Here is a 25,768-nt window from a genome sequence, read left to right on the forward strand (position 1 = left end):
TAGGATTATTTAATTAATTAGAGTCCTTGTAGGATTCTAAATTTAATTAAATCGTATCCTACTAGGATTCCAATTCCCTTTCCAAACCTCTGTAAATAAGGGCCTAGGGTCATAATTTATACGAACGATTGAAGTATTCAAAGGGTAAGTTTTTAAAAGAAAATTCAGCCACTCTCTTGCACTAATAGACGAAAATTCCTAAGCACCTTAAGGGCGATTCTAGTTGGTCAATCTTGAGGCGGATCCGGACGTACTGTGGACTATCTACGGAGGGACGACACTTGGAGTCCTAAAGACTTGTTCTTGTTCGGTTCGGGCGCAGCTAGGGAAGGCACGCTACAAAGTGTATGCATCTATACTATGCTAAATGATTATGTGTAAATAATATGCTTTCCTGGCTTTATGGTTTTTCCGCATGATTTATGTATTGTCATATGTATCATAACCTAACAGTGGTATCACGAGCCTCTTATTATTTTTATAATCTAAATTGCATAAACATGGTTAAATATTACAAATTTGCAAGAATTAAAAGGGGTGATTAATTTTCGTAATTGTTAATTAATTGCAAATTGCGTTTATTTAATTATATGTACGCAGTTTTTCGGCAGTTTCTTCGTTACTCATCCGCATGTCAAAGGCATTCTAAAATTTTGACAAAAGTAGTATTTTTCGGCCGAACCCAGAATTCTCAAATTCGAAGCCTAACTATGACTTTTCGGAGGATTTAGTTTTTCGAACGCAAAATTTCGTAAATTTAAGATGTTAAATTAAATATTTGCGATTCTTGTTGTTAAATCTTGAATTTTTGATTGACCTACTGTATATGTTTAACAAGTTTGAATGCCTAGCCTTGTTAATAATGCAATCTAATTTGTAATTATGATTAATTTGTTGAAAATTGGAATAATTTAGAATTAATTTGATTTTCATAATTAGTTATAATTTAATTAGATACCTATGATTAAAAACCACCATAAAAATTGTAAATTTATGTTGAATTTTAAATTTTTATGACCTAGACTTGAATCCATGTTAATCGGAAATCAATTAATTAATAAACTTTCGATTTTTCGCCCTAAAATTATGAAATTAATATGATTTATTAATTTGTCATTAATTTTGAAAATAAAATTTTTAATTTTTATGCGATTCGCTCATATAACTTGCACGCACAAAGCAATGGACGCTACGTGTAACCCTTAAGGGGTGTTGTATAGTGCGGGCATGCGACGACGAGCAAGGGAGCTCGTCGCCCATGCGGTACGAATGCAATGAGCAAGGCCATGGTGCACGAGCACAAGGCAGCAGCCCTGCCTTGTGTCGTGTGCTGTGTGTGACCAGCGAGTGGGCAAGGGCGAGAGCAAGGCAGCGACAGTCGTGTGTGGGCAGCAGGCGAGCTGCGCCACGACGCAATTGCCGCGCGCAACGTGCGAAGCCTCGCGCGCAGCGAGCGCAAGCTCGCGTGCGACGAGCGCTGCGCCCAGCGATGGTGAGCAGCGAGCGCGTGCGACGAGCGCTGCGCCCAGCGATGGTGAGCAGCGAGCGTGTTGCGACGAGCGCTGGCGCGCGCCTTGCGATGGTGAGCAGCAGATGCGACGCAGCACATAGGCTGCGCCCACATGGCCAGCGATGGCTGCGTGCGTGTGGCCTATGGCTGTAAGTTGTGTGGTGTAGGTGCGTGCTTTAAGTTACGATTAGATCGTTTTAAAATTTTAATTTGAAATTTTCAGTTTACGTAATTTTAATTAATTTTAAAATTAATAATTAAATTTTTTTTCTTGGATTTTAATTTTGAATATTATAATTATAATAAATTTCATTTATTCTAATTATTTTACTAAAATTAAAATCATGAATTAATTTAAATACGACTGAAAATAAATTAAATATGTGGATTCAATTATAAATTTATATGAGCTTTAAAATTTAATTAAATTTGTATGTTTCCGGTTAGACTAGAAATACATTTTATGTTTAAAATTAGTAAAGCATATGAATTTATTGGTTTAAGTGGGAGCCCTTTTAGTCATAAACTTTTGATTAGGTCTACAAGTCCTTAAGTTTAAAACAACTTGATTAGAATTAATAAGGACTGAATAATTTGTAGATTATTGGTGCCCTTGATTAATTGCTGCAAATGTTTATGTGATGCATAATGTGTTTTACTAACCAGCTATGTGGGCCATTCATGATAATGAATGGGTGAATGGTATATATTGTATATGTACTGTTTTGCAGGTTATGAAGTGACTAGTATGGCCCAAATAGGATAGAAAATATGGTCTGCGTACCATTAATTTGAATGTAATTGGTCTAAAGTACCAAAATTGTTTTTCAATTCAAATATGGTCTGCGTACCGTCCAATAGTTGTAATTAGTTTAATTATAGCTTATCCTATTTGAAGAAAATGGTGCCTCCCACGGAGATTTTCGAGACGGACTTTGAAGTTGAAGCTTCAAGATAAAGTCGGGCCATACTAGATCACATTTATCTTATGCATGCTTTAAGTTATTTATTGCTTTAAATATGTCTTAATTATGCATGAGATTGTGGCTTGATTATGTTGCATGATTAAGGATTTTAGTTCACTTAAAATCTAACTAACATAGTAAGAGCCTTAAGTTCCAAACTTAAAAATTGAGTTAAAAGGTGCCATGCCAAAATATACACTTGCTTGGATATCCTTTACATCAATCTAGTAATAGTTTTCGCTCAGCGAGGTGTTACTTATTGGTCCTAAAGGGGCATGGTACACAAATAATTGTGAGTACATGTTAGTTTTGGTGAAACTCAACGATATAAGTAAGGAGTCCTTTTATGTCGTGGCAAAATCGATAGGTTTTCCTAATAAGTTCTTAGACGTGCCTATCAACCAAGAATAGTTTCTAGACTATTAGCAAAAGGCTTTTGCTTACCTAAAATGTTTTAGAATTGAGTCGACAAACTGTGCTTAATTCTTCGATGGTTTTAGGATCTTGGAATCATTTTATTCACACCTGCCGGAACAATAAATTCGAATAAAATGCTAATAACTTGTTGAAATTGCATGATTGCTTTAATTTTCAAGTTATTACTCATGATAAATGTTTAGACTTTGCATGCTTCAATGTATGTTTTAATTATTGTTTATAATTAAATATCTTGCACTGCAGTAAATCTTTTTAGAAAGGTAACAGTAAATTTCCTCGATTGGTAGTGAATCCAAGAACGATTCACGGAAATGAGAGAAAATGAGCAATTTAAAATGTACGTTTCTTTTAGCGACTTTTATGGTTGTTTTCGAATATCAAAATCGAATGGCAAACCAATTGGTGCATGTGAATTCAAAATACAATGTAGTTTTGAGATCATAAAGCATTGAGTTTAAACGCTCAGCTTTACCAATGGTTAACAACCTAAAATCTTTTTTCCATTTAATTCTCGAATGAGTCTAGTCCCTAGACATTCGAATAGATCGATGCTTAGAGAACTTTAGAAGCTTCTAGTAAGATCATCTAGTTGAAACAAAATATTCAACATAAATTAAAATGGTAAAGAACCTTGTTGGTGACATTGGACAACAAAGTATAAAAGTCAACACTAAAGAATTCAATTCTTAAGACTATAAGAAAGGGTACAAGAAATAGGAAAACAAAGGAACAAATGAAAAGGAATTTACAATTCCGTTTCTACCTATAAGTTTATGTTTGAAGAAAAGTGTCCTAGCAATCAAACTTCCTTGGTATCATATACCGCTTGAGGTTCTTACTTCGGTAATAACTCAAACAATGGAAGCTAGGCTACACTAATGGCCTACAAGTGGGAAATGAAGCATGGCAATGCTACATTAGTTGTAGGGTCATCTAGTTTGTTTTAAGTCCTTTCAAGGCTGGAACTTAATGGCTATTTCGTTCCATAATCAGCATACCTAAATTTCTGTTTCAAACACAGAAAGACTCACATTCAAGAAAAACAATGTTTGTTTATTTATTTGAATGAAATGGTCAATTACGGGTTGAGTCAATATGCTTGATTAAAACAAACAACTCTTTAACAATAGAACTTTACTAGGTTCAAATCAACCTCTTGATTTGAGTTCCACAAACCTTTAGCATTGTTGCTTAGACCATATCAACAAGTTAACATTCAAAAGCTCTATTTTGATAGACTTTTGAAAGTTGATTGATTTCTAGATCAATTTAAGACAACTAGTCTTACTTGTTGAAAGTAACAAAAGATATGAACTATTGTTAGAACGCCAAGACAATAGAGTTCAAAGCTAAAGAAAGGTTTTATGACTTTATTATTTCACATGGATTTGAGTAAATATAGGTTTATTTACTCAAATGTGATATAAGTTGAATCTGTTTGGCTAGTTCAAAGATTCAGAAGTATAAAATCCACTTGGCAAGAAATCATAAAGATCTAGGTTAGATCATGTTGATGATTACTTGAGACCAAATATGATCATCAATGATTGTGTGTTGTAATTTCACAATCTAGGTCCATAAGATATGGCATATCTTAGTTGGAATAATCGAAGTCAATTAGTACTTGATTCGATTAATGATGAATCATAAAGACTTTTCCTATAATTTCTAAACAAAATGCTCAACTACCACCAAACTAAACCAAATTCGTCAAAGCTATTGAAAAGTAATTTCAGAATATCTTTTCATAATATATCTAAAGAGTTCCTAAACTCAGTGGGAGCTTAGTGTTTGTTATTCAACAAACTAAGGCCCAAGTATAGATATATGTTTCATTGTGATTTATTCAAATGAGACACAAGGGTATTGTTTCTACCACGAATTTTTGAGAACATAATGTTTGTTTGCTCGAAATGATGTCCTTTTGGAGATTCGTTTCCAAAATGACAAGTGGGAGAAAATAGACCTCGAAAGTCTTCGAGGCGAACAACAAACATAAACGGATAATCTGGAGGCTTTTCGAAGTACTTTAGAAAATCCGAACACGTATTCTTTAAGGACTTTAGAAGTGGCTTTTAAAGAATAGACATCTCTTAGAAGACTTTACAAGTGCTTCAAGGAGAACAGAATATTCAAACGACTTTCAAGTGGCTATTGATATTCTATTGTTTGATGTTCTATACCCAAGTAGGCATAGAGTTCAAGTCACTGAAACTATGAGATTCTTCTATTAGATAGTGAAGAAACATGGAGTTCAGGTCACTGAAGCTATGCAATTCTTCTATTAGATAGTAAAGAAACCTACAACTTGCAGTCAAACTATAAATGAGTTTGTGACCTGTAAGAAAGCTATGACGAAACCCAGATTCCCTAAAATGGTTAGAGGCCATATATAGACTCAAATGTTTTAAATGGTTAGAGGCCATAAAACATACTCAATGTTTTGATGACAAAATTGAAATTTTGTTGATTTGCAAGAATAGTTTCACACCTATTGGTTGCAAGTTGGTTTTAAGGATAAAAACCATCAAACATGGAATTGTGTTCACACACAAAGCTAGATTAGTTGCTAAAGGTTACATGCAAATTCACGACGTAGATTGTGTTGAAGCCTCATGCAAAATCGTAATGCTTAAGTCTATAATTTAAGCAATGATTGCATATTGGTACATATGGCAATTGGATGACAAAACGTATTCCTCAATCAAATGTTGGAAGAAAACTATGTACATGGCATGTCATAGGATTTGTGGATCCAAATAGATGCTTTAAAAGGAATGATAGCTTATGAAATCTAAGTAAAGCTTTAAGCAAGCAATTGGGAATTGGAATTGTATTTTAGTGAAGCTAATAAGTATTTTAGTTTCATAAAATGTACATGACTCTTATAGATATATAAGAAGTTTAGTGGGAGTACATAAAACTTAATTGGTCCTATGTGTATCACGCACATATCTCTCTATTGTGAAATAACGTTCAAATGCTAATGACTTAGATTTGAAATTATTCATCAATGATGGACCATGGCGAAACTTAGTACATACTGGGTATTAAGATCTATTTACAAAGATCTAGCTTATAATGTTGTTTTGGATTAAGTAATGGCGTTTACTAAATCAAACACGAAATACTCCATTGGAGATATTCGACCCATATGAATAAATCTAAGTAAAGGATGTTTGAACTATGTATAAGCATTTACTAAGTTAAACATCAAAGAATCTAAGTAAGATTCTTAACCTATATTATATATCAAAGAATTTAGCTGGATTTAGTATCTACTGAAACTAGATGAGCTAAAGTTACATGAATAGAATTCAATTGGGAATTATTCTGCAAAAGAATTTATCATCTATGATATAATATGAGGATCGCCAAAACGTATCGTATGACTTTAGGCATGACGAACATATACCAATCTCTATTGATCTAAGTGAAATCAACTAGATTGAGATCAAGAATACTTATGGTACTTGAAAAGGTACATAGGAATAGTTCTTGATTCAAGGAAATAAAGATATGCTAAATATTGATGCTACACGCATAAACACTGGCAAAGGATCAAGCAAGACCCTTTGGAGTTAACCATTGATGAGGACGAGCTATAGAGCATCGTGTTTTGAAATGGCAACATGGATTGGAGACCATGAGTTGTTGCATGGGATATTAAAATATTAATTTCTATGTTCTAAGATACAGCTGGAAAGTATTCCACATATATGTGAACTGCTTGGATAAGTAATTCCAAACAAAGCATCACTAGTAACCTATAAAGTTGAAGTAAAAGTACTTATTTCCTAAGAAGCAATAAAACAGGGTTGTTTATGTTAAAGAGTTCTTCACTGAACTTGGGTAGATCACATGTCTGCTGGCTTGATGGTTCTTCATTGAAAAATGCGTAGAACCACTCTTGAAGCAAGAAAAGACTAGATCACAAAGTAAACATACTCAAAAGATCTTATCATCTATCTCGAAGAACATTCGATGAAAAGGATATTAAGATTGGCAAAGCATGATAACTAAACCTATGCAACAAGTGAGAAGCAACACTCACGTTGTAGCACTGGAAATCAAGCATAGCTTTGAATTCCATGAACTATTTTAAAGATGGGTTTGAGGCCCATGGTTGTAAAACAATGGGGTTGAACATTTATCATATATGAAATGTATTTTCATATTCCATTTATTCTTGGTTTAGTATTAAATGATGAGTCCCTTCAATTTGACGATATATTCAAGATAGACTGTCAGGACCAGTCCTGTGACTAAGAAATGTCTATCAAGTGAACTTGAATGTCAAAAGTTGAAAAATGGTCCCTGGTCGGAGTTTTCTATAAAATTGGACGCATAGAAAACGTTAGACGACTAGAATGCAAGATGACTAGTAGTTCTGTTTCTTGAACTATGTGGACATGGCAATGTCATAATCATTTGCATAGATACTTACTTGGGAAGACTAGTATCGGACAGACCTATGAAACTTTACTGTAAGAGATGAAAATCTGTCATAAGTAAATTTCATTAAAATTATTAGACACTAAATCCTCAATACCTGAGTGATTTGAGATTACTTGTTTGAGAACTGGTTGCCTTGACGTTGACCAACCGTCGCACCGTAAAAGGAGGCTATAAAGGCAACGCTCAAGTAATCACCTATCAAACGAAGTCTAATCTCAAGATCGCAAGATTGGGATTGTCCTCCCATAAATCGGGATGAGATGCTTAAAAGTTGTACAAGGCCACTCGGAAAGCTAGAAACTGTGAAATGCATGGCCGTGCTCGGATGAATCATAGGCTATGATTATCTGTTTATTTGATCAGTTGAACTCTGAAACCGAGAAACACCTCTGGACATAATAAGGATAACAACTCTTACCTTATGTTCAAGAGCAAGCATCAAGCGACAAAGGAATTAGGAAATGCACACTTGTCCCTAAGGACAAGTGGGAGACTGAAGGAAATAATGCCCTTGGTCCAAGTATGCATTCAATGTTAAGTCTAATAAATGCGGTTCAGTATTAATTAACAAGTTAATAATTTAGTGAGATCAAGTGAGCTGAATGCCTAGCTAGAGGCCGCTTCAGCTTACTCTTGACTGAACCCGTAGGGTCACACAAATAGTACGTAAACGGATCAAATATTTAATGGCATTAAATACTCTATCTATGGATATTCGGAATCGACGGATCTTGGTTTCAGTGGGAGCTGAGATCGTCACAAGCAAGAAATGAATACTCCGGAAACGATGATATTGCCGGAAACGGAAATATGGATCGTATCGGAAATATAAATATTATCCAAGTCGTAGATGTTGCCGGAAACGGAAACATGGTACGTATCGGAAAATAATTCCGGAAACGGAAATATTAAATATTTGTTTGAAACGGAAATTAATTCCGGAATCGGAAATATTAAATATTGTTCGTATTGGAAATGAATTCCGGAACCGGGAATTTAATCGGAAGCGTATCGTACGAATAAGCATCGGACGAGGCCTGCCGGACGAAGGCCAAGCATGGAGCCAGGCCATCGCCCAGCAAGCAAGGACGCGCGCACGCCCAGCCCAAGGCAGCGCCAGGCCCACCGCAAGGCAGGCCCAGCGCGCCAAGGCAATGCTGCCCAGCGTGGGCTGCGTGGGCCAAGCGCATGCGTGCGGGTGCCTTCGTGGCTCCGTGCGTGTGTGTTTGAGTCCATGCACAATTCCTAAATCTATTAGGATTTGGTGTATGATTAAACTCCTATTTCTATTAGGATTATTTAATTAATTAGAGTCCTTGTAGGATTCTAAATTTAATTAAATCGTATCCTACTAGGATTCCAATTCCCTTTCCAAACCTCTATAAATAAGGGCCTAGGGTCATAATTTATACGAACGATTGAAGTATTCAAAGGGTAAGTTTTTGAAAGAAAATCCAGCCACTCTCTTGCACTAATAGCCGAAAATTCCTAAGCACCTTAAGGGCGATTCTAGTTGGTCAATCTTGAGGCGGATCCGGGCGTACTGTGGACTATCTACGGAGGGACGACACTTGGAGTCCTAAAGACTTGTTCTTGTTCGGTTCGGGCGCAGCTAGGGAAGGCACGCTACAAAGTGTATGCATCTATACTATGCTAAATGATTATGTGTAAATAATATGCTTTCCTGGCTTTATGGTTTTTCCGCATGATTTATGTATTGTCATATGTATCATAACCTAACACCAAGCGGCCCAACTAATCAATAGGCCTCCTGAAACTGAATTGGTCCAAAAATTCATTGACAACCTAGACCCAGCTTATAAACAACATCTTAGATACTTGGGCCTTGACACCTTCAAGAGGGTTTACGATGTAGGAATAAAGATCGAGGATGACCTCACAAAAACAGTACAAAGCAAGCCTGCATACAAAAGTAATACCTACAACAGGGGCCACACGCCTCAAGCCCAAGAAGTCCACGCCGTAGAAGAAACCCCAACCCGAAGGAGCCCCGGAAGGTGGACCCGAGACCGAAAGTTTGCCCCACTCGGGTTGACTCTAGTACAAGCCTTCCAAAGACTAACCAAACAAGGAAAACTAAGGCCCATATGCCCCACACCCGACCCTTTATTCAAAAATAAATACTGGGTCGAGGGCGCCCGCTGCGAGTTCCATCAAGGAAATGGGCATGATACTGAAAACTCCTGGATTCTAAAAAACACGATCCAGGATATGATAGAGGATGAAATAATACCCCTCCCTAACGTTGGCAAACCCAACAACAACAAGAGCCCACTCGGCTCTTGTCACATCTCTCTCGATCAACTAGAAAATATGAACTTTGACCCTACGGTGTATATTACACCCCAAGGTGTACCACTCGCCATGGTCCCTATGGATCAAATCGAGAGAGAAGTGTGTGGTGTGTGGGATGATGATGCTGAAGATATCTACCTGTCCCAAGTATCGGGCCAGGACCTCTTTACCGAAACTTGGCCCGGGCACTCTCCCATTGACACCACCCCTCAAGAGCCCGAAGTTGACAATCTCACTCGGTCCGGAAGGGTATACCAACAGGATATTCGCCCACCTCCCGTGGACGACATCCCAGTCAGACAGACTCCTGAAAACGTGCGGCACACCACCGTCGCAGAAGTCATCGAAAATCCTCTCTTGAAGCAACTAAAAAGAACCAAAGCCGAGATTACCATCTAGGATCTCATGTGCACTTCAAAGGAACATCGTGAAAAACTTATTCGCTCACTTGACCTCATCTCAGTCCCTACAGACATCACACTTGACTTGTTAGTTAGCCACGTCACGGGAGATACTGAGGAAAAGCAATAGTTTTTACTGACAAAGACTTACCTAAAGAAGGAGGCGCCCACAATAAGGCTCTCTATCTAGTGGTTGGATGCAAAGGACAAAACATCCCCCTAGCACTCGTAGATAACGGTTCAGCGGTAAATGTTTGCCCATTGCGAACCGCCCATTGCTTGGGGCTACGAAATGATGACTTCCAAACCTCCACGCAAGGGGTGCGAGCCTATGATAACTCTCGAAGGCCTGTGTTGGGAAAAATCAACCTCACAATACAAACCGGGCCTGTGGCACACACCATGGAGTTTCAGATAATTGACATCAAGCCCACTTTCAACCTCCTCTTAGGGCGCCCTTGGCTCCATGACTTAGGAGGTGTGGCTTCTACCTTGCACCAGATGGTTAAACTTAACCATAACGGGGTAATTCTGGAAATACGCGCCCCTCCTCTTGACGTCAGTTGTACTATGGTCGGAACGACCGATGCTGCAGAAGACCTTTACGGTTTTCAAGTGGATGAAGTCATCAAGGTCATTGAGGACTACAACTTAGCATTTCTAGATCCGCGAGCGTCCCGGGTCATCCCTAAAATGTTGCTAGCTCAAGGCTATTTCCCGGGAACTCCATTGGGCATAAGGAAGAAGAAAAACATGTTCCAACCCCCACCCAACAAAACTACTCCCTTTGGTCTAGGCTACACACCAACGGAGGAAGATATCGCTGACCACTTGTCTAGGCTACGCCTTAAGCCAGCCAAGACAAAACAAACCACCCTTCTTCCCCATACCAAAGAACCCTTAATGGTATGTTTGTCCGAGAAGGAGAAGAACACCCCTGCTGCGACTTCCCTGATCCCTTTGTTCAGAACGGCCTGCTAAAACCCAGATTTGAAATTTTCCAGGACTGTCATACTATGGATGAGGCACCCCACCTCACCAAGCCTGAAACAGCTGAAATATTAGACAACCAAGCTCTATGGACATTGATTAACGAATCGAGGCCTATGGAGGACGAGACTGTAATAACCACCCTAGCCCTACAAGATGAAGGTTACAATCCAACCCGGTTAATCACTCCTATATCAACACCAGAAGAGACCGAGAACGGATGGGTGAAGACATATCAGTGGGTCAATGCAAAGGGAATAGAGTTCAAGATGAGTACAGGCGAAGGACCAAAGTTCTACGAGACTAAACCAAAGGCTTGAGTCATAGAGAGCACTTTAGCAAAACGCCTAGTAGTTCTTTAGATCATAGAAAAAATAAAACTCTAGAGATGGTCCTAAGACCCCTTAGAATATAGGTTAATTTATTTCAGTGTGTTTTCCTTACTTTCCAAATTAATAAAGGCGTAAGATTTCTCCTAAAAAAATTGCTCTAACACTAAAAAGCACTAATCCTATTCGCAAAACAAAATCAAAAAATATATAAGGAAGCGGCCCACTTTAGGCCCAATAGCAAGGCCCACTCGGTCTTGAATCGTGACATCAAAACCAATTCTCGAAATCCACAAAATAATCCGTACCTCCAAGACATAAAAGTCAATCCGAGCAATCATAAAAGTCAACCCATGCAACCCAAAGAAATAAAAAAGAAGTCAAATCCAAACAATGCAAAATATTGCTCAAACAAAAAAAATTCATGAAACATGAACCCATCATTCCCACCATTAACAACACACACCTCAACCCACCCAAAAAACCTACACAAAGATCTTCACATCTTTCGCACCCTAACTCCATTTTCAAAGACGTTTTGAGTCACGAATAGGAAAAATTAATCCGGACGAAAACGCATCTCACGCTAACAGTCCAAAAAGCTTCCGAAACAGTGTCAAAATTGATTTCTGACGAATAAAAAGTAAAACGAAACAAAGGAAAAGAAATAAACATGTAAAGGAAGCAACACGCCAAAAACCGCCCCAGGAATCAGTTTCAGCGCCCAGAGCTGGGCGCCGAAATCATTAACGCCCCAGTCTGGGCGTTGAAACTCTCTGCTTGCCGAAGTTTACACAGAAGTGCTCGTCATTTATCCGCACATACACGGAAAAATAACAAACACTTGGGGGGTACAGCACGTGTCCACAGATATACATACCACAAAAAAAAACATGAAAAAAAACGATGCGCAAAATACATGCAGTAAAAAATATAGCCTATTTATGGATGTACTCAAACAATGCGCAAAACACATGTACTAAAAAAAATCATAAAGCAAATTTCGACTTACGGCAAAGCAGCAGATCAAAATAAACATCGCCTATTCTACCGTTTCAAATAATATGTTTCCATCTCAGAACATACTTATCGAATCCGGCATCCTAAGATTCATTCTAGCTAGAACTACGCGCGACCTGATTCTAGGTTAAAATTATTTAACAAGGACACGTAGGCAATCCCATTTATGGATTCGGTCCAATCAAAAAATATATAATGTGCACAAGTGTTGGAAATGAGCGAATAAAAAAGAGAAGCAAAGCGAGAACAAGAAAGCAAAGAAACTAGAAAAATAAAATCACGCCTTTATTAATATTTAAGAATAATAAGAAGGAAAACAAAAGTGCTAAGGAATGAAAAACAAACACAACTGAAATAAATAAAGGGCATCTACACCCTAGAAAGAACTACACTACTCGAGTTCTTCCGGATCATCAAATAGAGTGTTGTAGAGGGAAATGTTCGCAGGGTCCACCCCCACAGGCTTCTGCGCTACCCCTATGTCGATCTCCATAAGAACAAGCTCCTTGACACTAACTTCCAAGGATGCCAAGGTCTCAGAAACATTTTCAGTTTAAACAGCTATAGCCCGCTCAGCCTCAAGGGCACAAATAATGGGAGGGGAAGGATTATCAACATCAATTCGATCAGCCACTGGTTCTACTGGGGGCTGAACTTTCCTAACCCATACATTATTCCGGCGACGATCTCCGCGAGAGCTTGCATATCTTTTGGGAACAGCAGGCCCCTTCATGTTAGGTAACTTTTTAGGCCTATAACTGGAACGGGGAGGAATTTCCTTTCGCTTTCGATCAGGACGAGCTTTCACAGTCTTAATGCCATTTTCACGAGAGTTAGCAGGATTACGGTTTTCATACTTAGCCCTACCTCGAGGTATCAAAAGTTCAGCCGACTCTTCGTTTCGAGCCTTAGTTCTCACAGCCTTATCATCAGAACTCATCGACAGCTTATAATTCTCCGAAAGACCCACATAACCATTTGTAGTCACGGTCCAACGCGGGAGGCCACCATAATACTTAGCCCACGCTTTAACCCGTGCTTGTGAAAAATCCGCTACTTTAGGTGGTACTGTATCAGCAAATGGGATAGTCTGCCTTAAGCCATATTGTCGCATGACTCGGTAAGGAAAGGTGTAAACAGGCCGAGATAATCCCAACAAAGAAACATTAACTACCGTCTCGGAACCCCCCGTCATATTAGTCAAACCCCACCACGGTACCACCCACTTAATAGAGCATATGACATGAGTAAAATAGGAGGCCCATTCGGCCTCGTCCTGGCCTTGGTGCAAATACTTTCGGTTGACTAAAGCTATAGGGCGATAATGTTTAGGATCGGCAGGAGCTTCTAGAAGCCTAAGTCGTTCCATGAGCCAAGTCTGCAAAAAAAAAACGGGTACGATCAGAAAAATAATAAGGCCTGGGACACATTGTCAACGCCCAGGACCAGGCGCCAGAAATTCCGACGCCCAGCCCTGGGCGCTGAAAATCAGCTCCAGGCAAAGGCAAACAAAAAGAAAAAATAATTATATGCGCGTAAAAAAAACGATCAATTACCTGCAGAAATAGGGGGCTCCCCTTAAAATTTTCAGACTTGGCATCCTTCTTTAACTCATCCGCACCCAACAAGGTCTCAGCAACAATCAACGGCATGATGGAATAGCAACTCTCCATCTGACTGATCAGGGGAATCAACCTTATGTCACCAAACTCACCATTGTTATTCGACAGTAAATAGTGGTTCAACAAGCAAAATACAAGTGCCCGGATATTCAATTTCTGTTCAGTCATATTTTTACTAGGCCTAAAGTGATGTTTTGCAAGCTTCGCCAAATTAACCTTATCACCCACAATGATCTCAGCAAGAGTGTCATCATATAGTCCTAGGAAAGCCCCTATAGTTGTTTTACCCTCTTCAACAGTGCCAGGAGTAGCATTAGTAGGATAACCCAGGATCGCGACAAATTTATCTGGTAAAGGGCATACCTCATTGCCCCGAAAAACAAAAACATGGTGATCAGAATCCCAAAAGGTTAGGGCGGCATACAGAAAGTTATAATCAATGTTAATTTGTTGTAAGCCTAAAAGTGCCTCTAAGTGGTATCCTTTCAACAAAACCTTTTCTGTGGGATTAAGGGCTCTAAGCCAGCGCCTAACAACTCGTTGGAGGGAGAAAGGAGGAATCGACATGGCAAGAGTAAAAAAATAAAGCTAGATAATTGAGAAAAGAAGTTGGCAGTGGTGGAAAAGAAAAACGTACATAACCCCCTATATATACATGAAACCATCCTGATCCCATTCGAAAACGCGTTGAGAAATCTAGAAAAATAAAAAGGGCTGCTAAGGCAGCATTTTCAGCGCCCAAGGCTGGGCGCCGAAATATCTAATGCCTGGCACGGGGCGTTGAAAATGCAGCCCAAGGCCCAACTCTTCCAAAACGCGAACCAGGAAAACGCCCAAAACCGTGTTAGTAGACACGGGGCCCTGTTGTAATCAAGATCAAGCCCATAGCACTTTTAGAGCCCAAATAGTGAAAGCAAAAGTCAAAACTTAGACTCGTCTCAAAAAATATGTGTACATTTTCCAAAGCAATAAAAAAAAATCATTACGTCGTTGGTTTCTCAAATTAAAAGCGTTTATTTGTCAAAAAGATCAATCCGGGCCGAAGTAAGCTCGATGTATTAATCATTGAAAAATAAAGCAAACTTTGTCGCCCGAAAAATGAAGTCGCACTCCACGATTTCATCGAAGTAGCATACCCCTACAAAGGTCGCTCGCACTTACGAGCACGATCCAAAACACGATCAAGGACGTTATAAAATACGCACTTTTCTTGGCAAAGAGCAACCATCAAGTACGAATGCTTGGGGGCTCGAAAGAAAGAAAATACACGATGCAAGTTGAAACAACGCTTCCAGGCCGCGTCCCGTGCTTGGAGAAAATCAAAGACGGACTCAACCTCAAAGCAAAGGTCTCCGTTAACATTCGTATATGGTCCCACCAGTCATTTTGCAAGGACCTAAGTAGTGGCATAGTTAGGCCAGTTCTCAACGGTGACATACATCCTATGGGCCGTAAAGACTTGTTCAAAATCATGAAAGGAAGACGGCCACGAAACGATGGTCCGTTTAGACACGTTACCAACCCACATTGAAGTTACAACTAAACCCGAGCATTTCTCGAGAGAACTCGCTCTTACAAGAATGAATAAAAAATTCTCAAAAGAAATCCCAAGGATAAATGAAATAGATTCTGGCCCACCTCGATCAGGCAGGATCGCGTCAGAACCATGCGAGTCCTAAATCAAAAAAAAAAACAAATTCAGGTTCGCCCACCTTCAGCGGGCGGGGTCTGTGTCACTAAAACGTGCAGGTCCTCAGTTTTCGAAAACAAAAAAATAATAATAATGATAAAATGAAATCTTCAAAAAACAGGCTCGCCATCTTCAGCCGGCGGGGTCTGCGCCACTAACCACGCAGGTCCTTACTTGTTGCAGAAATAACTTTCTCGGTTTATCCTTTTCCAAAAATCAAAAGGATAGTTTATCTTTTTCCAAAAATCAAAAGATGGTTTATATTTTTCCAAAAATCAAAAGATGGTTTATCTTTTTCCAAAAATCAAAAGTTGGTTTATCTTTTTCCAAAAATCAAAAGATGGTTTCCCTTTTCCAAAAATCAAAGGATTGGTTTTCCGCTTTTCCAAAAAAGAGCGATGTGCTGGATTTTCCTTCGTTTTACGTCCTATAAAAACAAAGGGGGTTTTCTCGTTTAGCTAACCCTGAAAATGAGAATCTTTAAAAACATTTTTACCTTGTGATCGGGCTTGGCCAGGCCTGGTTACACTTTATAGCTTTGATTTCGAAAACGTCTGTAGATACTTCCAATGACAAAGTGAGAGAGTTTCTATACATCTGTAGGTACTTCCAATGACAAAGTGAGGGAGTTTCTATACTTAACAAATTCCAATGACACGTGAGGAATATGTTAACGCTTCAAGTGATGACCCTTAAGTCAAATGTTATCACTCGGGGGCTCGTGAGACCCTCTCAAAACAGGTCACATACACCATGGCTTGTATGACGCACTCCGTCTAATACTTTGACCATCGTCTTACTCCAAGACTCAGTCAAAGTGGGGGCTAACTGTAGACACCTACTTTTGTCTCCATTCCCGAAAGGGAAGGTTCGATGATGAGAACATAAATCTCCACTTGGCAACGCATCTCCTATAAAATAACGAATCTCAATCACCTTTTCATTTCAGCCAAAACTGCTATTTATAGAAACCTGCTAAAAATAGTAACTGCCATAACGGGTAGTTGTTAAAAGTGGCAAATCATAAAAGATAAAAACCTATCTGAATTAGGTGTTGCACTCCAACATAAGTCCTAAAACAGATATAATTGGCAAAAGGAATTCTATTCCCTTTATAATTCGAAAATAAGAGTTACGTATTGATTAAATTCCTAACGAACCTAGAGTTCGTAACGGGCCCAAACGCATTCCGTCATAAGTTGATACGCACTAAGAAACTCGAATAAGTCTCAAAGCTCCGTGATTAAGAGTCCAAATCTGACAAAAGGCTCGGCTCAGACCCTATTTTCAACGCCTGGGTCTGGGCGCCGAAATCATCGGCGCCCAGCCCTGGGCGCTGAAAATACATGGGGTCGTGTCGTCTCCGAATTCTCTTTGGGTTCGAATTCTAAAGATCTATCTTTCCACCAACTCTTTCCCTATAAATACAGCCTCAAAATCGACGTGAACAGAACATACAATTCATAATCTGAGTATTGACTCCAACCTTAAGCCTAAGTCTCACGCTGCGAAATTGATCCCGCGTTCTGTCGCAATCGACCCAAAAGTCGAACAGAACGTATCCTGTCCCTTGTAGCTGATGAATTAAGCCTTAATACTGGAACACTGCTCAGAAACCCGAGATTCGTTAAATAAAAGGAGAAATAGCAAAGCCAAGTGGTTAGTTTTCTGAGAACCGTGACGCACCTCTCAAGGGTGCGTCGTAATGTGTCCCTTCGTATGATTTAATCGCTTTCATCACCCTTTTATAAAAATTTTAAACTATTAATTTGATTGATCTATCACGCCTAATAAAGATAATACCTTGGACAATCGAACTATCATGCTAGGTACCTTAAATCAATCTAAACAAGATAATCACGATCGATTTAGTATTATGTGTTGCATATTGCTAAAATCAATTCAGAATAGTTTAATAGTTTAAACGCATGTCCCTTCAATTATTTATGCTGAGCTAGTAAGGATAACCTGCCTCTGGAGTTATCGATGAGCACTCCTCTCGGTAGTTACAGTCCCCCGAACTCTCAATCTCTGCCCTGCGGGTGTACGTTGAGCGATCCCCACACCAGGGATCACAAGGGAACTTATGGCTGTCGTGGTCGAACATAATTGCACTCCCTTTATGTCACGATAACCGGGTTTTGTTAGTTTTTCTCATTGTCGTTAAAAATTGAATGGCGACTCCTATATTACTAGTCGATTGGGTGTAAACTCACAGGAAATCTAACTACACTTGATCTGACAACGTCACGCCCACGAGGGACGAGGTCATGCATTAGCCTCGTGCTTTTTCGACCCCCTCACACCTGCTCCCTTCGATTTGGCTTCTAGGAACATCTTTTCATGTTTGAGTATTCTCTATGAGTTATGCAAATTCTATTAAACAAGAACCAAAATAAAAAATCTAAATTTACTACCTGAATACAGTAGCAGCAATAGCTCGCAAGTACCTCGCGTACGTGATGGGCTCTAGATATTAGTGCCTAGTCTCTAACCTCCATTGACATTATATTTTTCTATTTTTCTATTTTACTATATGAAAATGTCATGCATTCAGAAAATGGACAAAAGGTTATTAAAATCTCAAGAAAAAGGGCATTCAAGAGACGAGCATTCTTGTCAGCTGCTTAGTTAATTGAAATGTTGAAGTGTCGTTTAACAATGTTGATATAAGTTGCAGATGTAACACATTTCAGCATGCTCAACAAAGAAATCAAATATTTAATAAATTAATAAGAATCACTTCTCGTATAAAGAGTTCAAGCCTTCAAGGTAATAGATATGATCAACAATATCATCAGGAAAATTTGTTCTAATGACAAAATCATCTATGACACCGGAGAAATGGGGGCAAGATAGAATATACCATAGCCTAGATGATTTACTATGTACCTATCACCATCACACACTCACAAGATTGCTAATTAAGCATCTTAATAAGTTGGAGATAACTGATTTAACAAGTATTTTACCAAATTGTTGCACCAAATAAACGTTGCTATGAAAACTTCTCTAATTAATCTTCGATCTCCTCACCCCAGATTGAGTGAAGAAATTGAAGCTACGAACAAATAAATATTGAAAACCTAGAAATCGCCATCACTTATCTCCTTTCTAAATTAAAATTAAAAAAAGAGGGTAAGAGAGGAAAAGAGCTTGTGTTAAGCGCTAGTGCATTTCCATAATTTTTGGGAGGAGACTCTTATTTGGAGTTGGTGCTTATATGACATAGAAGAGAGATTAAGATCCCTCTAAATGAGAGTCTCCCCTTATTGATTTATTAATTGATGCTCTTAGAGAATTTTAATTTTTAAGTTCCTAAATACAAAATGCAGTATTTTATTCAGAAACAAGCACTGCGATGTTTCGAACATATCTGGGCGACATACAAAATGTCATGCCTTTAATATCACAACCAACAACAAAGTGATTAAATTTAGCAAACATAAAGCCAAGAACAATAAGCTTTTGTCCGCATAATTAATAGTCAATTACTGGATTTGAAATAATCAATAGAACAATTACAAACAGATAATTGCAGGTAAAACATGGATTTGAAATAATCAACAATGGCATTACAGTTTAAATACACCGAAACGATAATCCTGATTTTCCACACAAAAATTTTAAAAACCATAAATAAATCGTACAAAAACTTCAAAATAAATTAATACATTCAAGTGAAAAATGGAATAAATACCTTTAGCAGTAGGCGCCATTGATGCTCAAACTGATAAACTCTAAAAAATGAAGAAACAAAAATCAATGAGAAGATGCAAACGATTGAAAAAGAAAAACAAACCAAACCAAACCTTGATTGAGAAATACGGACCTTCCTCAACTCCGTCTAAGTCAAATGAATGTGAGCCCCGATCCATCTCATTTTGAAACCCTAATCTTTCGTCTCAAGCTCTCTCATTTGAATCAGCAAATTAGAGTATTTGCAGAATCAATTTGTGCAAATAAAAATAAAATCAAACCCAGAGAAAGATAAAAGAAAGAGAATTATTTTTAGGTATCAACGCCATGGGAGAGAAGAGGGCGGAGGTACCAAAAGCATGGGAGGGAGAGAGGAAAGCAGAAGCACGAAGAATCGTAATTCCAGACAAAGGGATAACAAGGGATAAGGGTGAGGTGGTAATTCATGAAAGGATTCAAGGGCAGACTTGTAATTCCACTATTCTTGAGGAAAATTTAGAGCCATCTCTTGCTTTTAAAAGGGTTAGGATATATATAATAAATTTTAGTCCGTGCGATGCACGGATTCTGCTAAATTGTTAAGTTAAAGTAAAATTATTATATATACCAACTGCTACATTTTGTATTAGATTATGATTTTGGATTGAATTTAGAAGTATATTAGATTAGATCATTTTTTTTTTTTTTTGGATTGAATTTCATTTTAGATTTACTTTTCAATTATTAGAGTGTTTGATTTTGGATGAAATTGTATATGCGTAATATTAATAATTAATTAAGAAAATATATACATGGCGCCTACTTATTTATCTACGTGGCACTCGACTTTTTTAATTCAAAAATATTTTTAAAATATTAGTTTACATTGGGCGAAAGCATTAGATTTACTACGTGTCGGTCTAATATTGGATTAGTGTTTGATTTTAGATTGAAGTTTATTTTAGATTAGTGTTTGATTTTGGGTGAATTTTATTTTAGATTAGTGTTTAATTTTGGATGAATTTTATTTTAGATTTATTTTTTAATTGTTAGAGTGTTTGATTTTGGTTGGAGTTGTATATATTAGTAATTAATTAATTAAAATATCTATGTGGCACCTAATTAATTATCTATGTGGCACTTGTTTTTTTTAATTCAAAAATAAATTAGAGATCTTATTTTTCATTGGTCGAAACCAATAGTAACCCTAGATGGCGCTCTAATATTTCAGCAAATATGCCTCCTAATATATATATATATATATATATATATATATATATATATATATATATATATATATATATATATATATATATATATATATATATATATATATATATATATATATATATATATATATATATATATATATTAGATTAGATTATATTCCTTTTCCCAATTAGCCAAATTTCCAGATCTAAATTATTTAAAAAATCAATTAGCGATCTAAAATTTACGAATTTGGGGAAAGTGAAATTAGGGTTTATACTTAACATTTATGGCCGAAATGTTTACCATAATTTTGAAATATACCCAACAGCATTAGGTCAAAATTTAGATCAATTCCGAGTAGTTTAGGTCGACCAGTTAATTGAAAAACTCTCCGAATTTGTTAATTTTAATTCGTTAATTAACAAAAACACCCAAAAACTCATACTTCGAGGCCTGCTTTTGCAATTCTGTTCACATGAGTTGATCTTAGAAAATCGTTTTCAATCAGATTAGGGTCAGAAAAATCGAAATTTCAACAATTTTCGAATTCAGAACTGTTTCCTGCGATCTATCCAATAATCCAGAAACATTCGAAAAAATTACGAAAAATACAAGAAAATTCGACAGCATACAAAAACATATAATATGCTAAAAAATTCTTTGAATACATAAGGCTCATGATACCAGTGTAGGGGAATACAGTTAAATACATATAACATGTGCGGAAGATCCCCAAAGCCAGGAAACATGTATAAAGCACAAATTAAGCATACTTACATTCGAAGCGTGTTTTCCCGAGTTTAACGAACATGAAAAAAAAACTCCAATTGTCGTTCTTCTGTTTGGTTCACCGACACGTTCAGATCCGTCTTGATAATCGTAGCTTAGACAATATTCAAGAGTTTGTGCTTTTGGGAAGAACACATCCATGGAGGCTAAGAGAGAACTAGGGTTTCTCTCTCTTCCTTAGGGTTTGATGTGTAAACTAAATTTTGTGTGTTAGAAAAGTGTACTAAGGTTATTAGAATAACGTAACCTAGTAGTCATAATAAGCAAGCCAACCAACTTGGTGGGCAAGCCAACTAAGTTGGCCGGGCAAGCCCACACACGAAGCAAGCAGCAGGCGCGCACTGCTGGGCCGTGGGCCGCGTGCCGCTGCTGCTCCGCTCTCCTTTGATCCGCGGGCGCCACACAGCCAAGGTCTTTGGGCCAGCGCTGAATTGTCATGCGCACTGCGCCCATGGGCCTTGCGCTTGTGCGCTCCGGCTCGTGGTTTCTTTAGTGTTGCGATTAAATTATCCTTCGACAATTTATTTATCGTGTCGTACTTGATGATCCAATGTCGTACGATACGATTTTTCGTGTTGCCTAGCTTACGAATATACGCAATACGATATACGATTTCACGATCCAATGTTAAATCGTATAATTATGTTTTCCGAACTAATTTCCCAAAAAGCTATTAAATGAATTTCCGATTCATTTAATCCGGTGATCTGTTACATGCCAATGGTGTGACCTTATAGGTTCAGTCAAGAGTAAGTTGTGAGCCTAATATAGATTAGAACTCACTGATCGGAAGCATTGCTCCAGCTAGCTGTTCCGATCACTTGATCCCACTTAATTAATTGTTCGTAATTAATCGGAATCTTGGTATTGGACTAATGCACCTTGGGTGAAGGACATATTTCCTTCAATTATGACGTATGGGTCAATGTCATTGTAAATGCTCTTGAAGGTAAAAACAAATTTGGTTTCATTGATGGCGAAATCGAGAAGCCAAAGGATAAAAAATCAGCAGAATTTGTTGCGTGGAAAACCAATAATGCCACCATATGTTCCTGGATTTTTAATTCAGTCGATGTCTTTATTCAACCGAGTATTGTGTCTCATAAAATTCCAAAGGAGATGTTGCTCGATATTAAAGAACGTTACTCAATGGTTAACGGGCCTCGCCGACATCAATTAAAATCTCAGTATACTGCTCTCCGACAGAAAGGCATTACAGTGGTAGCATATTACAACAAGTTCATAGCTTTATGGGACGCGTTACACGGTATTGTAGATATGACATGTGGATGCAATTGCAGTGTTGCCCCTAAGATACGAGAGCTAGCAGACATTGAAAAGACTCATGATTTCTTGACGGGACTCGACGATGATGACTACGGTGCTACCCGTGGACAAATTCTCAACATGGAGCCTCTTCCAACGCTCAACAAAGAATTCTCCTTGATAACTCAGCAGGAAAGTCACAAGAACATTGTACGTGGTCATGATGACAAATCTGACATTGTATTCTTTGCCGTCCAATCTACTGCACCACACACCATGGAGCGCGAATCAAAAATAGCCTCCGACTCATCTGTTGTCTCCTGCACTTATTGTGGTCGTGATGGCCACACATACGACGAATGCTATCACCGTATTGGGTTTCCCAATCGAGGAAGGGGACGAAGCAGAGGAAACAACCAAGGAGGTAGAGGCCGTGGTCGAGGATCAGCAGGCCAAGAGCAAACCCATGCTACTGCCAACGCAACTCAGGCATCACGCAATATAGAGACAGCAGCAACAGACTCGTGCTTCCCAACCCATCACAATTCCTGGATTGAACAGTGACCAGTTGCAACGTCTTATGAATTTCTTGGATGCTCCAACTACGCAGCCACTTCACGGTAAGACAGACGAGTTGTGGTTACTTGATACTGGTGCATCACATCATATGACTGGTAATTTGGATTTTCTTTTTGATCAATCATATTTACCACCATCACCAGTTAGCTTACTAGACGGAGTGCAAACAATAGCCACTATGCAAGGAAGCGTCCGATTAAGTTAGGATTTGGTTATTAGCAATGTTCTCTATGTGCCGAATATGAAATGCAACCTCATATCTGTTGGTCAATTTATACATGATTCCAATTGTTCTATAACATTTAATGACCGTTTATGTGTTATGCATGACCGCATTACGAGCCAGTAGATTGGACTGGGGCACTTTAAGAACGGGATTTAATACTTTTGGCCAGTGACACAACAAATATTGTCTAATGCAAATACAACAGACACGACTCTTCTCTTGTATCAGCGGCTCGGACACCCTGCAATTCAACACTTATCTTTTCTTTCTAGCTCTAGTAGAAATAGCAAATAAAGAAGATATTAGATTCATGTGATGTATGCTTTAGGGAAAAAAAACCCATAGTTCCTTTCTAATCAGCAATAATACCGCTTCCGATTTATTAGATTTAATTCATTGTGACTTATGGGGACCATATCCCAAAGCTTCGTTCTCTGGTTCAAACTACTTTCTCACTATTGTGGACGACAAATCTCGTGTTGTTTGGGTATACCTATTAATTGATAAGAGTGCAACGTCAGGCTGTTTAAAGAACTTTACAGCAATGGTCAAAACACAATTTGGGAAGGACGTGAATTTTTTTTGATCCGACAATGGAACAGAATTTGTCAACACTCGTCTAAAAGAGTTCTATGCCAACCACAGAATACTTATGCAAACTTCATATGTTCGAACACCTCAACAAAATGGACGAGTTGAACGAAAACATCGAAACATTCTGGAGGTCGCCCGAGCTCTGCGTCTTCAAGCTTATTTTCCAATAGAGTTTGGGGGGGATGTGTCCAAGCAGCGGTGAACCTAATCAATCGTACACCTACTACATTGTTAAAAGGTAAGTCTCCACATGAAATATTATTTGGGTCCCCACCACACTATGGCATGTTGAGAGTATTGGGTTCCCTATGTTATGCACAAAGCAAGCAACGTAATAAAGATAAGTTTGCTCCCCGTAGCCGTAGATGTCTATTTTTGGGTTACCCATTTGGTAAGAAAGGATGGAAAGTTCAAGATCTCGACACAAAGGAAGTGTTTATTTCTCGTGATGTTCGATTCATGGAAGATAATTTTCTGTATGCATCATTATCATATTCAACGTCGTCTACAGATACGGAGCCCATACCATTTGTGGAAATGCCAGAATGGACCTTGTCAAGACAAGTCCAACCCGAACCTGACATCTTGAGTGTACCGCCTCAACCCGATGACGTGAACATGGCAGAATCTCTAACCCAAGACCAACCAAGCTCACCCCAACCCACCATTGCAGTCAGGGGGAGAACAAGCAGTACACCCCAACATCTACAAGTCCAACAAAATATTCCTCCTACCTCATGTCTGATCTCAGGTAGTGGTGCAACCCAATCGAGCAACGGGCTAAAAGCCCGCGTTGACCTTTTATCTAATAAATGCGTCCCTTCCAGAAGTCGGGGTTTGTTGCACGTATTAGCTCTAGAATTACTACGGTTATCCGAGTAGCAGGTACCATCAAACAAACTATAACTGATTTAATGAGCCATTCGCAGTTTCACAGTCTGAATTAGTTCATACTTACACATGCATGGCTTAATCTTTGAGACAAGCATATGACTACTGGCAGGATCAACCAGGTAGCACTCCTCGATCGACACCGGCACGCATGAGCCCTCCCTTTCTTAAGGGGAGGGTCAACGCGGGCGCGGCAGTCGTTCGTGCTTAGCGTAAAACGCTTAGATTGGGGATGCGACGAGCGAACGCCCATTCCCACACAACATTCTGCATCCCGGGGCACAACTAGAGACCGTATTCCAGGCCGACGATGCTTTGTGAAAAGCACAAGTCCAACTCAACCTTCTGAAGAAAATACTGATTCAAGGGAACCAGACTCTTCAGATGCCCTACTTGACAAAAAGAACGACCGCCCTCGGAATCCACCATCTTGGTTGAAAGATTATATCTGTCACTCGGCTCGATCAATACACCCTACTTCTTTGCCCAACTCGTCCACGGTTACCTCAGGCACGTGATATCCTATGGCTAACCATGTTACTTATGCTAATTTTCCAGCTAACATTTTAAAGTTTTTAGCAAAATTCTCTGCCAACGTTGAATCAAAATCATTTAAAGAAGCTGCCAAATATGAAACATGGAAAAAGGCAATGCAACAACAAATAGATGCACTTGAGAAAAATAATAAATGAGACATAGTGGAGTTACCCCCGGGAAAGAAAGCGATTGGTAACCAATGGGTATATAGAACAAAGTTTTAAGCTAGTGGGGACAAGGAACGTAACCAGGCTCGG

This window comes from Spinacia oleracea, chromosome 6 (assembly GCF_020520425.1).
Source record: "Spinacia oleracea cultivar Varoflay chromosome 6, BTI_SOV_V1, whole genome shotgun sequence".
Classification (NCBI taxonomy): domain Eukaryota; kingdom Viridiplantae; phylum Streptophyta; class Magnoliopsida; order Caryophyllales; family Amaranthaceae; genus Spinacia; species Spinacia oleracea.